Source organism: Lutra lutra, chromosome 1, assembly GCF_902655055.1.
Source record: "Lutra lutra chromosome 1, mLutLut1.2, whole genome shotgun sequence".
Taxonomy (NCBI): Eukaryota; Metazoa; Chordata; class Mammalia; order Carnivora; family Mustelidae; genus Lutra; species Lutra lutra.
This window is the reverse complement of record NC_062278.1, coordinates 19,120,493-19,127,053: the sequence shown is the minus strand read 5'-3', so window position 1 is coordinate 19,127,053 and position 6,561 is coordinate 19,120,493. Positions and strand designations below refer to the sequence as shown.

General features: G+C 37.8%; 1 pseudogene; it reads right to left on the bottom strand.

Annotated features, from left to right (window-relative positions):
- Window positions 1–204: 204 nt before the first annotated feature.
- Window positions 205–916, bottom strand: LOC125092415 (60S ribosomal protein L7-like; annotated as a pseudogene).
- Window positions 917–6,561: the final 5,645 nt, after the last annotated feature.

Sequence of the window (6,561 nt, the reverse complement as noted above, 5' to 3'; positions counted from 1 at the left end):
TTTCCCCTAGGAAGGTGACCTTACCTAAAATAATGGATTCTTTGCTTATAACTTCCTTTCCTCCACTCCCTCTCTACATTTAAACCTTTCCTTTTCTATAGTCCTTTGGAGCTCCCTTCTACTTGCTAGACGGAATGCTCCTCCATTCCTACATCAATTAATAAAGCCCATTAGATCTTTAACATTTACTCGGTTGAATTTTTGTTATTTAACCCTTCTAATAAACCTGTTGATTTGGTCTTCCTTGTGGCCAGCATCTCCACCTCCTATGAAATGAATGTTCTTTTTCCTCAATCCACCTCATACAGAAGATAATTGGGAGAACCAGTGGAAGCTGTCTGCTACTTTAAAGCATTTGCCAGTAGTGTAGGTCCCATTAATCAGATCCTCCATTCAGACAATGCCATATTTACCAAGAGATTCAGCAACCAATTCTTGCTGGTTTTCCCATAACTGTGAAAGAAAACACATCATTTACTGACTTCAAGTTTGGATGCCCCCTTCCAATATATGGTTCCACAATCTTTACTATGTTAACTGAAGCATCACTGAGCTTAACAAAAGTACCACTGAATATATGGTGAAGGCAAAGAAGCTGGAACACCTTCCAGAACTTTAGGGTGACCCCTTTAATACTGATCCTGATGACAGATGTCAATATGGGTTCTGCAGGTACATAGAAGTTGCCGGATTTTCTTGCCATCCTCGCTATTCTGGTAGTGGTTCTGTACATCTGTCTTTGTGATAGTTTACCTTTTTCAAAGATAAAGCTTTTTCCTTGTTTTTCAAAGCATCTTTTGGGCAAACTTCTTTCTTAAGCTTTCAATGTTCAGTTCTGTGCTTTTTTTTCTTTTTTCTTAAGGATTTCTGGCATAGCAGGGACCATCTTTTTCTTCTCTTCTGCACCTTCCATGGTTCCAGCCAGAAAGGAGAACCACATAATCTGTTTTTCATTTTTAATTTTTACAACAGGCTGATATTATCCCCTTTACTTTGAATTTTCTTTTTTTCACCTCACTATATATTGTAAACATCCTTCTTGTTTGGGACATTGAAAGATCTCAATACAACATTTTCCGTTGTGTATTCCGTTGTGTGCATCTGTGCATGTGTGTGTGGCACTTGTGTGTGCCATAATTTATTCAGCCCCTATTCGTGGGCATTCAGATTGTTTATGTTTTATTGATGAAAAAACGAATACTCCAGAAGGTATTATTCTATATATGTCCTGTATCAAATGTGCTTTCTTTTACTGTGAGAATTCACGAGCTAGAGTTGCTATCTGACATAGACTGATTTTAATTCAAATAATTGCTGCCAGATTTATTCACCAAAATAGTAGAAAAATTCACACGTCTATCACCAAAGGACTAGAATGCCATAACTTTGATTATTTGTCAGCAATGGTTGTTATTTCTTATTTAAAACATTTGCCAGGGGCACCTGGGTGGCTCAGTCGTTAAGCACCTGCCTTCAACCAGGTCATGATCCCAGTGTCCTGGGATTGAGCCCCTCATAGGGGCAGGAAGCCTGACTCTCCCTCTCCCACTTCCCTCGCTTGTGTTCCCTCTCTCGCTGTGTCTCTTTCTGTCAAATAAATAAATAAAATCCTTAAAAACAAAAACAAAACATTTGTCAATTGGACAAGTGAAAAATATTATTGTCACAATTCAGCATCCTAGGCCAGAGGCTAGGAAGTAAATCCAAAGCAAAGAGAAGCATGCCTGAGAACCTGAAATTCTTAGTTCCACCCATTGATATCTCTTTCTCCACCTGACCCTGGTTTGAGACCCGCTTCCCTCTTTGCAGAGGTCTGAGAAAGTTAAACAGCCAGTGTTTTCCTTGGTAATGTTTTCTTAAAGCTCAACAGGATTATGTCAAGTGTTATTACAAGGAAAGGCCATTGACACACTAGTTTGAAAAGGAAAAGGTGTGTCCACTGGCTAAAATAAATAAAAGGGCAAAACACATAGTAACAGTTAGAAAACTTAACAGTTACAATAGCATTGAGGAAGCAGGTAAGACAAAGCCAGCCTCAACACTTGTAAACTCAGGGTGTCTCCTGAACTTTCACAGCCTAATTCGGGAAATTAAATGTCGAACATCCTTGAAAAGTTCTGATAGTGGCATTGATATTAAAGAAGGTTTCAAAAGTATGTTAACTGTGGTCCTACTTTTGGCCCTACTTGATACCAGTGATTTCAGAATGATTCATGACTAATGTAAGGGTGACCAAGCGTAAATTGCATAACATACTGTTATATGGACACACCTAATTTCATTTTACATCAAAACAGAAAATGATGTGATTGTTAAATTTTGGCACTTGTTTACTTTTAATTCAAAGTGTGGACAAAATTATTCTTCATAAGTGGCAAGTGATTCAGCTTCAATTAGAAGCAGTCCTATTAGTTGATAGGGGCAATGCACGGACTTATAGAGGATGTGAAAATCATCCGACATTCCAAATCGTATTGTTCGTATATCAAGGGGAAGAAAACACTACAAGAAATGATGCCACAAGCACAAGTTTGCCACAGTCCCTGAAACAGGCAGAAAATTCTGATATAAGAGCCTAAGGCAGCTCAGGAATAAAATGTTCTACCTAAAACATCACACAGTATGGGCCTCTCACTGGACAGTACCTGCTATGTCAGAGATCAGAGTGGGAAATAATGGACAACTACTATGTAAAAAACCAAAATCATCAATTCAGATATATTTACAGGAAATATAGCCAAAAGAGACATTCGTGCTGGAAGAGTGTGTGCACATTGCTATTTGCCTCTCACATGGTATGATAGCTGTGGGTCTACACATAAGCCTCATGCACTCATCTACAACCTGACAGGCAGAAGACTTTTATAGTCATCTTTCTTAATTAATGCCCCCAATCTAGCACAGTGTCAGGTATAAAGTAGATGCTCCACACATGTTAAATGTAGAAACTGAAACACTGAGGCTAATCCACTGGAAATTGATGTAGTTAGATCAGTTGATTTATCAGAGCTATGGACTGAATTGTGTCCCTCTCCACCCTGCCCCCAAAAAGTCTTATACCGACGTCCTAACCCCCAGTGTGATTATATTTGGAAGTGGGGCTTTTAGGAGGTATTAAGGTCAGAAAAGTGGAGTCCTGATCCAACAGGTTTGGTGCTCTTATAAGAAGACAAAAAGAGATCACGCGAACACACCAAGGAAAGCTGTATGACCAGACACGGAAAAGCGGTTGTCTACAGGCCAGGAAAAGAACCCTCTTGCCAGAAACAGAATTGGTTAGCACCTTGACCTTGGATTTCCAGTCTCCAAATTAGAGAAAATAAGTTTCTGCTATTTAAGCCACCCAGTCTATTGTATTTTGTTATGACAGTCCAAGAAGACCAAATCAATAACCCAGTAAAAATGCTAATGCTTTTCATTGGTCTTATGACAATGAACAAGACCAAAGATAAATGACTTTTTTAAAGTCATTATAATGATCATCCAAGAATTAATTTCAGCACAATTATTTGACAGGTATGAAAGCTTAAAAATAGTATATAACAAAGTACATTAGAGGAGAAAAATCAAAATAGTAAAGTTGTAAATTAACACAAAAAGATTTTGTTTAATGTAGAACCATTTATTCAGCTTTCATGTCACTTGACAGAGGATTCTTTAATTATGTCTTATTAGCTCTAATAAATTTTGAAAACCATTTTAACCTAATGCAAATTTCCCACTCTCTTCTTAGATTTCATCAAAGATTGGTAACACATTGCAAAGTGTTACTTTCAAACTATAGCCCACTATATTTTCTAATTTGGAAAGAGAAATGCTCTGAGTATTTCTAATGAAGCATAGGATCCCACACAAAAAGAAATGTCATTTATTTCTCATATTTGTCTCATGATATGACATGTTTTATGTAAAGTTGGTCATCAGAAATTTGCAAACCAAAATTAGAGAGATAACAGTTGGCAATTCTACCTTCACTACAGAGTTCCTTGAATGAAAGTTGCCTTTATTGAGTAAGGGAATGGACTAAGAAATGTGACACATTCTTTATACATTTATCATTATGCTGCCCAAAATGACCATACTAGCATAGATTGAGAAATCAAGATCTAGATTACTTTCTCACATTTACCAAGTTTTAAAGCAATAAATAGAAAGACATTCTAAGCCATTAACACAAACATGCTTGACATTTTCATAACAGTACAAGCAACTTAAGAAGGACAATAGTTTGATTCTTCTGAAGGTCATGGCTTTTGCTTTTGCTTTTGCTTTTCTTTTTTTTTTTTTTTTTCTTCAAAAACCGTACCTGTCATGTCGAATTGCTGGCCTGAAGATGAGCTAATTTCTAGGGCATTCTGACACATTTGTTACCAAATCTCTCCAACAATTTTAGAATTGTCACAGTGACACGTGAACATTTAAAAACTAAAACTTGAAATAGTATTCTCTAACACTTCCTGAGCCTTTTTATTGATAGTTATGAGCCTCATGAATGGAATGTGTTACTTTTTCCTGTGACAAAAACTTTGAAAAAAAATTCTGAGTTTTATTCCTTGCCATATGGTTTTACTCTAAAATGCACGTCCAAAGAGATTCTCCAAACTACATACTATTGCACCACGTGGAGAACATTTGTAACTAGGTCAAAGTACTCTGTTTCTAGGCACCAAGAGAGAGGTAATTTTTATACCCACATTAGAATATTACCAGAGTAACAGAACTAACATGACCCACTGGGTTCTTAGTTGCAGGGCTCAGTGCTGCAAATGGTGTTAATCAGAGCTCAGAAAGTTGGCAGTTGTGAAAGCCTCTTTGAGAGACTTTAAGAGGTCGTTAGTGACTCTTCCAAAACACAAAAGCATCAAATAGGGCAATGTGTTGGATGGAGAGAAAACAAAATATGGAAAGCATAGGAGAAAAGACCTAAGGCTGCTCTTCTTCCCTGAGAAGGCACGCTCCAGCTGCAAATCACCCATGAGTTTTAGAGGAAGCAATGGTAGCTAGTCCACATGAAAATACCTTGCCTGCATGATCTAGAAGAATAAAAAATTAACCACCTGCTAACCTACAGGGCTAGATCCACAGATGTCAAAATGACCAGAGGACATTTGGAAGAGACACCTGAATCTGAAAAGAAAGGCTCTGTACACCTTCAGTCACTGTGCCTGAGAGAAAGACTCTCCGAAAGGACACCTGAGTCTTATTTAATATTATATACCAATTTTACCTCAATTTTTAAAAAAATCAAGAATTTGGAGGCATAGAAAAAACTCTGCTTCATATTAAGCTATCGATAACCCCATGTTTTCTTTGTTCAGTCAGTACTTATTGCCTCTTGGGAATAAGATACTAAAGAAGGATATGACACAGAACAAGCAGGTATGATTTCCATCCTCAGTTTACAATCTAACACTCACCTGACTTTTCTCCTCTTCTGCCTCTTTTGCTGGTACTTCCTTATATCTTGACCTCTGGATTCTGGAGTGCTCCAAAGCTCTGTCCCTGAGCAGCTTCTCTCTTTTTATCTACACGCTTCTTCTGGTTGAAGTCATCCAGTTTTGTGGCTGTAAGTACCATCCACACGCCCAATGACTTCTAAATTTACATCTCCAATCAGAGCCTCTCCTCTGAATTCCAAATGCCTAATCAACAAATCCACTTGGAAGGCATTTCAAACAAGATGACTAAAATTGATTTCTGATCACCATCTATCTGACCCAAGCTGCACACCTGCCCCTTTCCAGTCTTCCCCATAAAATATAACAGCAACCCCATCCTTTCAGTTAGTAACCAAAATTCCAGGTATCATCTTTGATGCCTTTCTTTCTTTTATACACTACGCAAATTTGTCAGGAAATTCTATTTACTCTATCTTCAGAACACATTCAGAATTAATCACACAGCCCGAGACATGACTATTTGTGCCTGTATGATTGCAATCCCCTCCTAACTGTGCCCCTATTTTATGCTTGTCCGGATTCATCATATTCTTTAAAGTGCAGAAATAGAGATTCAATTAAAACATAATCTTATTCCGCTACTCACAACATTTCAGTGGCTCCCCAGCTCACTCAGAAGAAAAGCCAAAAGACCTATGTAATCTGGTCTCCACTACTTCTCTGAACGTGTCTCCTTCTACTTCCTCCTTGTCATTCCACCTTAACTAAACTGGCCTCATAACTGTTCTTTGATCAGAGCAGGCAAGCCTTTGCTTAAGGCTTTGCACTTAGTGTTCCCTCTGCCAGAAACGTACTTTCTCCTAATAAGCCAAATAATCTTAGGAAGCAGTGGGAGTACACACATGAAATTTTAAAATTTGCGTTTCCTTTACTATGTTTTAGAACTCAGACCACCCACTACTTGGTACTGACCTCATCCCAGTTTGGTGATATTAGCAACATTCTTTATATATAAATGCTTTAAGTCTTGCTTTAAGCCTCTCTCTCCACTCAGAGAATTCTAACCATCAACACAGTACACTTGACATAAATTTTTATCAGATCCAACTTCAGCATAAAGCACAGTATACCATAGATCATAGTACAGCCTGGTTAGTGGTAT